Source organism: Mastigoproctus giganteus, chromosome 2, assembly GCF_048544385.1.
Source record: "Mastigoproctus giganteus isolate SK-2022 chromosome 2, ASM4854438v1, whole genome shotgun sequence".
In the NCBI taxonomy this organism is placed as follows: domain Eukaryota; kingdom Metazoa; phylum Arthropoda; class Arachnida; order Uropygi; family Thelyphonidae; genus Mastigoproctus; species Mastigoproctus giganteus.
Window position 1 is genome coordinate 2,497,206 of NC_143576.1, and position 12,918 is coordinate 2,510,123.

The window sequence follows — 12,918 nt, forward strand, 5'->3', positions numbered from 1 at the left end:
GATGAACCCATGCCAGAATATGTTCTTGTTGAGATGGCTGCATTCTTAACAACAGATTTCATGATGTTTCCTACCACAGACATCAAATTCACTAGCCTATAGTTACCCAACCCGTTTTTAGCACCACCTTTGTAGACTGGGGGGAAATTTGAGCAACTTCTTGGCCTAAGGGAACCTTAGCATTAGCATTAGTTGAGGAACATGTAGCAAGAAAGCAAGCTTATATAGCATCAGCCGAAAAAAAAAAACCCTTTCCCATTTAACCCATCTAGTCACTCCAAATGTTTGTCTAGTTCAGCCTTAAATTTATTTAAGCTATCAACTTCCACAACAACAGATGGAAGTCAGTTCCAGCAATCAACTACCCGTTGGCTAAAGGAAATTTCTGCACATCTATTCTACAACAGTCTTTCCTCAATTTGAATCTATGCCCCCTCAGGTTCTTAGTCTGAGCAAGCGGAAGTATCCCGTCAACACTCAGCCTACTCAAACCATTCAAGGCCTTATACACCTCATTCAGATCACCTCACCAGTGCCTAGTCTCCAGATGCTGCAACTTTCAAAACTTAAGCCTGCTCTTGGTTCAAGGGCAACAAGACTGGTTTTACCAATCTTGTTGCCCTTCTCTGTACTCGTTCTAGGAACTCTTCATCGTTCCTAAAATGAGGCCTCTAGACCTATATACATACTCAAGGTGTGGCCTGACCATTGCCTTATACAAAGGGATAATCACATCCTTGTCTCTGATAGTAAAATTCCTATATATCATTGACAAAACTCCATGACCTGCTCTGGCAGCCTGCCTGCACTGCTCAGAGAACTTCATATCTGACAGAACAATTACTCCACGGTCTTTTTCATTCTCCAACTCCATGAGTGTAGTACCACACAGTTGGTAAGTTTCTCTTGGGTTACTGCTATCCATATGCAGTACTTTGCATTTGTCAATGTTAAACTTCAGTTGCCACTTCTCAGCACATCTGTCTAACTTTTACAAATCCTGTTGCAGTAGCATACTGTCTTTAGTGTCATTAACAACCTTGCCAATCTTTGTACCATCTGAAAACTTGGACATTAAACCTGATATACCTTAATCGATATCATTGATAAATACACAAAACAACAATGCGCCTAGCACCGAACCCTTGAGGATTCCGCTAATAACATTAGTCCACGTAGAGCAGTGTCCATTTATTACCACTCTCTGCCGTCTGCCATTCAACCAACTCCTTTTTAGAACCACCTTTGTAGACTGGGGCAGATTTGAGCACCTTCCTGGAGTCTAATGACATTCTAATTAAAATTCCCAATGATAAATTCAAGTGCAGCCTTTTTAGTAATAACTGAATATATATATACCATCTTCCTCTGGAGTCTTGTCCTCCTTTAACCTCAACAGATTTTATATTCTCCAAAGATTCTAAAATTTGATTTAACATTCCGCAAAGCTTTGAATTTTTTGTTTGCTCTTGTTGCGTTAGAGGTTTTTGGCACAAGGGTCTCCTCTGTACCAAACTGTGCCTGTTCATGACTTATTTGTGACTACTTTTTTAATATTATGTTGCTTAGATATTATTATATAAATTGATGCATCTCAAGTAGTGAAACAGTTCGTCAAGATTTGTGTCATTAACAAGAATGTGTGATAAGGTTATCCTGAAAATTGGATAGAGAGGTAAAACTGGATTTCTGGATATTTGACTGCTGGAGATATTCAATGAGGATGTGTCTGATTGCGAATATTGTTGTTGTTATTTGGTTTTTAGGAGCAATAGCAACTAAGGCCATATTGCTCCGGGGATATGCAGTGGCCATTTCCTGACCTTTCCGCATCCTCCGTATTTGGTGGTCACGGGCTTGAACTCCAGTCTGATCAAGAAGCATGTGCTATGCACTGCTGCTCCTGCCCACCTGGCTATGGAGGCACCTGATTGTGAATAGTAGTATCTCAAGTAGTGAAAGAGTCTGTCAAGATTTGCATCATTATGAAGAATGTCATAAATGGGATGAGATAAACCAAAATATAAACTGAATGGTGTTAACTGTACTTAAAAATTTTGTACATATTATAGCTTGTTTGATGTGGCGATTACTTATGTGGTCTAGGGCTAGTTGTATTGCTTACAATTCAGCAGAATATATACCACATTCTTTGGGAAAAGACATCATTATTGAGAAGGTGGAAGAAAGTGCTACAGCAGTTTCTTCCACCTTCAGTATGATGTCTTTTTCCCAAAGAATGCAATATTATTCAACCGTATTTGTGATGTCCTGTGTCTTGTTAGTAATTCTTATAGCAAATTATGTTGCACCAAGGATGGAACCTTTTGGGACACCATCTTTTTGCACAAACGATTTGAGTGCTATGATAACTAGCTTGACATGTTCTGTGGTGTACGAAGTTTCATATAAATTGAGATAACTCACCTTTGAATCCAAAATAATGAAGATTTTGAATCAGGTAGAATTGGTTGGTATTAAAGATATACCTTTAATACCAAACGCATGAATTGTCTGTTAACCATTATTTCCAACACTTGGCCTAAACAGATGGTAAATGAAATCAGCCTACAGTTATGTGCAAAGGAATGGTCCTTTCCTGGCTTCAGAAAGACCAGGTCAATGTAATGATGCCAGGGGTTTTGGGGTAAGAATTTTTTAAAAATACCTGATTATAAAATTTTAAAAAGTACTTTTTTTCCTTTGCTATATTTAGTTGCTTTAACATTAAGTAATAGACTGGATTAGCATTAGTAGAGGCATATGATGCAAGAAAGCAAGCTTATGCAGCACCAGCCCAAAAAAAAAAAAAAAAAAAAAAAAAAAAAACCACTCCCATTTCACCTCTCCGTTCGTTCGAAATACCTGTCCAGCTGAGCCTTAAATTTATTTAGGTTATCAACTTCCACAACAAGGTATGGAAGTGTGTTCCACCAACCAACTACCTGCTGGCTAAAGGCAAATTTCCGCACATCTATCCTACATCTGTCTTTAATTAATTTGAATTTATGCCCTCTCAGGTAATTATTCTGAGCAAGAGGAAGAATCCCATCAGCATTGAGCATGCTCAAACCATTCAAAGCTTTATACACCTCTATCAGATCACCTTGCCGGTGCCTATTCTCCAGACACTGTAATTTGCAAAACTTAAGCCTTTCTTTGTAAGAGCAACCCTTTGTTCCATTCACTAATCTTGTTGCCCTTCTCTGTACTCGTTCCAGTAGCTCTACATCCTTCTTGAAATGAGACCTCCAGACCTGTATACAGTACTCAAGATGTGGCCTGACCATTGCCTTATACAAGGGAATAATCACCTCCTTATCCCTGCTAGAAAAATTCCTGTATATCATTGACAAGACACCATGAGCTACTCTTACAGCCCGTCTGCACTGTCCAGAAAACTTCATATCTGGATGCACAATTATCCCCAGGTCCTTTTCATTCTCTACCACTGTCAGTGCAGTACCACAGAGTTGATACATTGCTCTGGGGTTGCTGTTTCCCATATGTAGTACTTTACATTTGTCAATGCTAAACTTCATTTGCCACCTCTCAGCCCATCTGCTAAACCTTTCCAAATCCTGTTGCAGCAGCATAGCGTCAGTAGTGTCCTTGACAACCCTGCCAACCTTTGTATCGTCTGCAAACTTGGACATTAAGCTTGATATACCATCATCAATATCATTTATAAATACAGAAAACAACAATTGACCCAACACTGAACCCCGAAGGACTCCACTAATAACATTAGTCCACGATGAGCAGTGTCCATTGATTACCACTCTCTGTCTTCTCCCACTCAACCATCCCTTTATCCATAGCAGCAATTTGCCTCCAATGCCACACTGCTCCAATTTGTGCAGCAGTCTTCCATGAGCAACAGTATCAAAAGCCTTTCTACGATCTAAATATATAATATCAAAGTTATTCCCTGCATCCAGTTCTTTTGTGACTGCATCATAGTATCCAATCAAATTGGTCAGGCAAGGCTTTCCCTTAACAAAACCATGCTGTGTCCGAGCTATAAGTCTATAAGCTACATCACTTAAAGAAGCACTGCAGGATCTAGATGATCCTGCAGTGCTTCTTTAACAAGTGCCTCCATTAATTTTCCCAGAACAGAAGTTAAACTCACAGGTCTATAATTACTTGTGTCAGCCTTTGATCCACATTTGTGAATTGGGGTCACATTTGCACATCTCCAATTTATGGGTACCTCCCCAGAGTCCAAAGAAGCTGTCATTATGGCTAAGGGTTTGCTTACTTTCTTTTCTGCCTCCTTTAATATAACTGGATAGATTCCATCCACCCCGGGTGCTTTTTTATGTTTATCCTCAACAATGTCTCCTCCACTTACCTCTCAGTTATTACAAAATCATCTAGCTCACTGCCAGAGTTAACTTCGCCTCTGGCATTCCCTTTCCTGAATAACTCCTCATGTGTGAATGTAGATGCAAAATACTCATTTAGTTTGTTAGCCACCTGAGCAGGATCATCAACAGTTAAACCATCAATATAAAGTGGACCAATCTGATTCATCCCTTTCCTTCTAGAGTTTACATAGGTAAAGAACTCTTTTCTGTTTTTTTTGCATCCTTTGCCAACGATTTTGCAATGGATTTCTCATTGGACTGGATATTTTACTCAGAGATTCATTAAAGCAATATGCATTACTACTGGATGTTTTTTTTTCTCAGAGATTCTTGGAGATCTATTGATGTGAATGGCTAGTCATATGGGAGAGGTACCACAGTAGAGAAATTTATTTTATGTTGTTCTGTTCATGCCTTCACATGATTTATAAGAAAATAAAGTTCATATACTGGCAAGTGATTCAGCTAAAGCATTCATTATTTTTTCTGGGAAGGGACATTAGAGCCTGTACATATCTGCTGTTAAGTGGTCGAATTTTTCTCCATATGACTCTTTTATCTGTGCACTTGTTAAAAGATCCTGGTCCAGTTTCGGTGAAGCAAAACTGATCCAGGCGTCTTTTTTGGCTTTAGTTCATATTTTCCAGACTTTAGCTTTTAGTCTTTTATAGTTTATAATATTATTAGTGGTAATGTATTGATGAAACTTGTTTCATGATCTATTTTTAACTTGTTTAGCATGCATGCATTCCTGAATCCACCACAGATTACTGTGTTTACATTTTCCCATCAAAGAATTTGGTATTTCACCTTCTAAAATACAAGTGGTAATATATTTATATTACCACTTGTATATATATGTAGACAGGCTGGCAGGGCAGGTCATGGGGTTTTGTCAATGATATATAGGAATTTTGCTAGCAGGGAAGAGGAGGTGATTATCCCTCTGTATAAGGCAATGGTCAGGCCACGCCTTGAGTACTGCGTACAGGTCTGGAGGCCTCATTTTAGGAAGGATGTAGATTTACTTGAGCGTGTACAGAGAAGGGCAACAAGATAATGCTCCTAAAAACCAAATAACGAACAAACAACCTTCCTCATAATCAGCATTTGCCCATCTTACCCCCATCACCAGATTTGTTTCATATTATGTTATAATTCTTATATAAAATAGAATCTTGTGATTGTCAGTAACCGTCCACTTGTTTCTTTTGCTGAATTAAACTCTTAACCTCACCTGTCATCTATTTTGGCATCTTATGTGGATGGAACTTGGCCCTTAACTTGGTACAAATGTCATTATATCTTCAAGAATAAATATTTTAAAATTTCCCAAAGTATTCTTTAAGTCTCCTCAATCTCCACAGTTAATCGAGCCCAGGAAATATCTCAATCCCTTATAGTCTCCTAGGCGCCTCCGTAGCCAGGTGGGCAGGAGCAGCAGTGCATAGCACACACTTCTTGATTAGACCGGGGTTCCAGCCCATGACCACCAAATACGGAGGATGTAGAAAGGTCAGGGAATGACCACCGCATATCCCAGGAGCAATATGGCCTTAGTTGCTAATGCTCCTAAAAAAAAAACCAAATAACAATAAATATAGTCTCCTCTCCTGAAATTGAAATGCTCACCTTTACCTTTGACTACATAAGTTTCTTTAGATACGACTCATTTTATGGTATTGTGGTCACTGCCTGCTACAGGTTTCCCTATTGTCAAGTTTTTGATACAGTTAAGCTCCTTAATGAGAACCAGATCTAGGATGTTAGATCCTGATCTACTCTCTCAGACATGCTGGAATAAGTATCAATCATCTGGTTTATTCAAAAAAACTATTACCATATAATGTATTTCCAGTCCATGTATCCCAGTTGATAAAAGGCAGGTGAAAGTCACTAGAGCGAGACAATCATACTTGCTAGCCCATTCAAGCTGCACCTAAGGAGATATATGTGATACTTCTCAGACTCATTTGGCCGGTAACATGCCCCAATCTTCCACTTACCACAATTCATTTCACACCACACTGATTCAACATTATCATTATCTGACTCAGAGAATATTCTTGCTACCTTCTAAGAGGTCATGATAGAGATACATCACTCCCCAGCCATTCTATCTCTCCCATACACACAATATTTGCCAAAATGAAATTTTTCATTTTGTATCTCTCAGTCACATCATGTCTCAATGAGCCCAAGTATATCACCATTAGCTGGCTTGATCAAAAGCTCAAATTAATTTAACTTGTTTACAATACTTCTTGCATTACCATATAGGCAAATTAAATTTTGTAATTTATTGCTTTTCACAACTCTGATATCCCTTTATAGTTAATAAATGTGTTTTTATCTATATCTGAATTTTCAATGGTTGCACACAAGTGCTTTCAGAGAGTGTGCAATGGCAATTTTGCTGCATGCCTTGAACTTAGTCAATCATGTCTGCCTTCCCTAATTCACCCCTATTGTTGTTGTTTGGTTTTTTGGAGCATTAACAACTAAGGCCATATTGCTACGGGAATATGCGGCGGTCATTCCCTGACCTTTCCGCATCATCCGTATTTGGTGGTGACGGGCTCGAACATCGGTCTAATCAAGAAGCGTGTGCTACGCACTGCTGCTCCTTCCCACCTGGCTACGGAGGCGCCCAATTCCCCCCTAAACCAGTAGTTTCTCTCTTCCCTAATTCACCCCTAAACCAGTAGTTTCTCTCTTCCCTAATTCACCCCTAAACCAGTAGTTTCTCTGAACAAGGTTTTTTGGTGATGCCACAATGGCATCAGCAAAAAACCTTGAATAGCCTTATATCATCTTTACAAAATACATTTCCTCTACAAACTAATGCTGAGAAAAATCCTGCCCTCCCCCATCTTAAGCCTTGTAGAGTCCCTCAAGCTTATAGTTAATCTACAAGTCTTTTATCATGAAATCTGTCCTGTCATGTCTGGGAAGACACAAAAACATTTTGTTCTATCACGCAACACTTTTTATTGGCTTTTAACAGCAGCTGCATTCCAAAATGGGAATCACTAAGCTGAACCTTTTAGTCGACCACACTTCTGCACCATACATAAACAGTCTTTATAGAGCTGCACACAAAGGCATGGCAATATTAGTTTTAATGTACACTGCCCACTTCCACAACAGATGGAAGTTTGTTCCAACAATCAACCACCCGCCAGCTGGCTGAAGGCAAACTTCCACACATCTATTCTGAAACCACCCTTCCTCAATTTATTTATAAATTTATATATTTGAATAGTATAAGGTATTGGTGATAAAAATATTAAAGTCTTCCACCTGAAAAAAGACATCAACCTTCTTGAAAGGGTCCAAAGATGGGCAACTCAAATGGTGAGATTAGCAGAAGGATGATCATCTGAGGAAAAACTCTGATTATGTGGGCTACAGAGCTTGGAAGCCAGACACCTCAGAGGCAACCTGATTGAGGTTTATAAGGCTCGGAGAAGAATTAGTAAAATGAATGAAGGTGGAATTCGAACTGTTCAAGTGAGAAATTATGCAGGCAGGATTGCCAGGATCAGTCGGGCTGATAGGGGGCTCAAAAGAAGGACTCTGGCAATCATATACAAAGTGGTGTTCTTGCCTGTCATCACCTATGGAGCTGGTGCATAGTTTACCTGTACAGCCATAGTCAGAAAGAGGAACAAATTAGAGATAATTCAGAGGACAATACTTCTCACTATCACCAGAGCATGGTGCACTGTGAGCATACCAGCACTGCAGATGCTAGCTGGCGTTCTCATAGCCAAAAGAGGCTTGTACTACAGCCTTAAGAAGGACATACCCAAAGAATTTCTGGGAACAGCCCTTGACAAAAGATGGTGGGGGAGAGAGAGAGAGAGAGAGAGAGAGAGAGAGAGATGATTCTAAGAGTGAACTGGGTAACTACAAATCAATTGGTCTGACTTCAATAATAGGGAAAATCATGAAGGCAATGATAAAAAATGCAATATAGAGACATTGAGACAGAAATTAAATCGTGAAGGGCTCAACTAACCTGGCCAGTTATTTTGACACAGCTTCTCAAGAGCTTGATATGGGAAATAATTTTGATATTATTTATTTGGGATTTAGCAAAGCATATGACTCAGTCCCTCATGAAAAGTTACTAAGAAAGCATGTGGAAATCACAGTAAATTTTAAGATGGATTGCAGGGTAGCTGCAGGGTGTTGTAATTATGGAAACTGCAACTATTCTCCACATTGGCCTAATGTTAGAAGTGAGATGCCACAAGGATTAATACTGGGACCTGTTATTTCTGATTTCATTAAATGAAACCAAAAAAGGGTTATAGTATTATGTCAAAATTTGTAGATAATGTGTAGATAGTGATAATGTTTAATGGTCAGTACCAAGCACTCCTACAGGATAACTTAGATAGGCTTCAAGGATAGCCAGAAAAGTGGCAGTTATGTTTTAATTCAGCAAAATCAATTAAAAACAGTAGAGGAAGAGAAGGATTTGTGAGTTAATTACAGTCAGATATTAAGTTCTTCAATCACTGCATACAAGCGGTAAAGAAGGCTCATGGTATCATATCAATGATTTATCAAACATTTAACCAAATGTTTGATAAATCATTGATATGATACCATGATAAGGAGGAATAAGCAGAAATAAGGAGGTTATAATCCCAATGCATAAGGTGATTATAACACTGCATCCAGAATACTATGATCAAGTATGGAGAACCATACCCAAAAAAAAAAGGAAATGAGTTTCTTGAAAGAAACCAAAGGTTGGCAACTTGCTTGGTAAGATCTCTAAAAGAGTATACTGATATGAGGTGAGACTTTGAATATTTGAGGTTCTGGGAGAATAGTAAAATGAATGAAGGCAAAAGGTTTACTGTCATAAATGGCTCCAGAACCAGAGGCCATCATTTCAAATTACAGGAAAGAGATTTACAATGGATTGTGGGAAGTTTTCTTTTAGCTAGCAAGTCATTAATTACTGGAATAAGTTGATGAGGCTGATAGCTTGGGGAAGTTCAAAAGCAGCTGGACTGCTATCTATATGGAAAGAGAAACACAAGCTGTTTATTTTTATTTTTTTTATATATATTTTATTTTTTTGGCAATTTGCATTGTTATTAAATTTTAGGAAGCAACTTATTATAATGTGCCTTGTGTATTATGTCTATACAAGTAGGTGTTCACAAGCCTTATCAGCCCACACAATCTATACATTGTGTGGGCTGATAAGGAATAAATGACAAGGAAAAAATCCTAGACCCTCTGCCTAGGATTAGCTAACTATTATTTTAAGAGGACTTAATAAAAATTTCTCCAGTCATTGATGGGAACACAGAGCTCTCCAAATAAGCAACAAGTGGTGAAACTCCTACAGCTGCATGGAGAACTACAGTTTGCTATGGCTCAAAATGTATGTTTGTCGATATTTTTGTAGTTCCAAAGCAGGTGAAGCGTAACATCATTGTTGGCAACAAGTTTCTCAGTGCATATGAAGCTTATTTTGGAATGCCTCTGGAGTGATCAAGACAGGTTGCAGGGCCTCGTTTCAGCTGTGGCAGCTGCAGGCCAACATTAAGGTAATGGTTTCTCGATAGTTATAAGTATATACAAATTTTTGCAACCTGAAAGATGGAGAGAGCGCACAAACCATTATGATAACTGCAACTTTTGTGTGGTGGACATATCAAAATTTAAAAACGTCTGTGGTTTGAAAAGATTTAGTGCATCTCAACTTACCATCCACTACTGCTCTAGTGCTACATAATGCAGATATGCCAATTCCCAATCCATTTCCAGAGAAGATTCTTCAGAATTGGATGATCTAATGAACAGCATAATTAGGATTACATCTCAGAAGCCTGTTCATGTAAAATGCCATTCACTAATCAGCAAGCATTAGATGATTTAGCGAGGAACTTGGTAATAAAGGTAGAACTAAGTTGCATCTTGCACTCACACACCTTGCCTTCCACCACCATACGAAACTGGGAGGACTCGACAAACAATTTCTTAAAACATTGGATCCTCAAAGTGATGCTTTTGATCGCTTACAATCTACATTTCCAAAATTGCCACTCAAAAATGAAAAGTGAAATATTTACTGGTACACAAGTCAGGTGTGTGCATACACACACACACACACACACACACACACACACACACACACACACACACACACACACACACACACACACACACACACACACACACACACACACACACAGAAAAATGGTATGCAGTATATTAATCATACTACATTAATTACACTCTCACCTGAATTATTTTAAGACCAAATCTGGATAATGTCAGTGTAAGAGCAAAGGAGGGAGGGAGAGAGAGAAAGAAAGAGATTACACAAAGACAGACAGTCAAGGAAGATGGGATGAAGCTACAATGAGTAATTATACCTGGTTCTTAATTAGGGTAGATTATAGTGAAGACAAAGACATTAAAATATACATTTTTAATGATTTTTTTTGAAACCCAAGGAGGGTTTCAATTTTTTTTTAATGTCATTTTTTAGTTTTGTCTACTCGTAGCAAAAATTAATAATCCCCACTCCTCTATACAATTTATTAATAACAGAGTAGATAAATAATCTACCCTATTATTAATAAATTTGATATATATTGTTATTGCACATTTACTTTTCTTTCATTTTTAGATAAATCACTGATGCTATGAAAATAATAAGGGTCATATTCAGAATTAGTATGCCAAATCCATAAAGAAACAACAAGAAATTAAGAAAAACAAAATCTTTTTGAAAATTTGTTACATAGTATCAATTTCAATGTGTAAATTGATATTACATATTTAAATTGATAACAACAACACTGAGTTCTTCAAAATGCAATCATTTTCATGGGCACATTTTGCAGAGACCAAGAACTTTTCTTTCTGTGCATCCACTATATTTAACCTCATTCCTCCAATAAATTTATAGTAACATGCAATTCAACAACAGTATATAGTATATGGTTAAGCTATGTGATATATATGGAAAAAAAAAGGAATAATAAATTTGTCAAATTTTAATGAAATTTGGGTTAGCTCTAAAATTCTTTCTAAAGGAGCCAAATATAAAATTTCATGAAATCTGTCAAATTGGAGTTGTGTTACATACAGGTGGACAAACAGAGTACTCTTAGTGAAGTTTGTTATTTGTTATTTGGTTTTTAGGAGCATTAGCAACTAAGGTCATATTGCTCTGGGGATATGTGGTGGCCATTCCCTGACCTTTCTGCATCCTCCGTATTTGGTGGGCATGGGCTCGAACCCCGGCCTAATCAAGAAGCGTGTGCTACGCACTGCTGCTCCTGCCCACCTAGCTATGGAGATGCCTCTTAGTGAAGATTATAGTTGCTTTATGCATATATAAACACACCTAAACAATTGATCTTTAATGCAATCCAAAATTCTGCCATTTTAATTAATTACATCACATTTTTAATTTTTTTTTGTTAACAGTTAAATTCAACTTCAGTGTGCAATCTCAAATTTACAGATCTTAGGTTTAAATAAAAAAAAGTTAACTTATGGGACTAATTCTGATGTTTTTCGTCAAATGAGTGTATCATTTAATGGAACTTTTCTAGATTCGAGAAATGATCTTCAAATGATATGTCTACAAAAGATGTCATCTCAACATAGAAATCAAAACGAGAATTTTCAAAATTATCTGTTCACTCATGAAATAAGATGAAACCAGTACCAGATAAATGACTAACAAATTGTCATAACATTATTTATTTTTCAAGGCAAAATAATCAAAATTTGCCTTGCAAATCAAAATTTCAAGGCAAAATAATCGAAACTGCATACAGAGCTTTCATCTCATCTCACTTTGCAACTAGCCCTCCAAATTTATTTTGTATTTTTGGTCTATTTACAACTTTTGCTGTGATCTCTACATCTGGTTTTCTTAACTTCTTCGATTTGAGTCAATTCTTCATAAGCGTTGCTAATACAGGGAGTGATATCAAATACATTACTACTGTATGTTGTTGCTCCTTTTTCCCTCTTGTATCTATAACTCTCTGGACATTCACTTTTCCCTCCAACTCCACATCTTTTTATTTCTATGTCTCTATGCAATATACTTGCTGCAATAATTCCTATTGATTTATCATTACTGCATGAGCCATTCACATTTTTTTTATTTCTTCATTTAAAAAAAGTACATTTCACCAATAGAAAGACTTTGAAAATAATTTTCTGCACTGAATTTTTCTAATGATGGATACACTATAGTATTCATACATTATGTTGAGTTGATCTACTTATGTGTACTTTAATCTGATTATACAAATAAAATGGACATATATGTATCATACATATACACTGAGTGAACACTGAATTATGACCAGCCCTATAAAAACTGAATGCGACCCGTTGACCACGTGAGATACGAGACTTCGGAGTTAGTCGACCTACATAGCATAGATAAGGTGTCAGTGGTTCTATAGGTAGTAAAATTCCGAGCATGATGGGTAAAAGGAAGGATTTATTGGACTTTGAAAAAGGACAGATTGTGGGTGCT

The 12,918-nt window shown here is 37.4% G+C and overlaps 1 protein-coding gene across 1 annotated transcript in view; it reads right to left on the bottom strand.

Moving 5' to 3' along the window:
* Positions 1–12,918, bottom strand: part of Dhc98D (Dynein heavy chain at 89D) — a 971,787-nt gene that overhangs the window by 687,887 nt on the left and 270,982 nt on the right. The window lies entirely within an intron of this gene.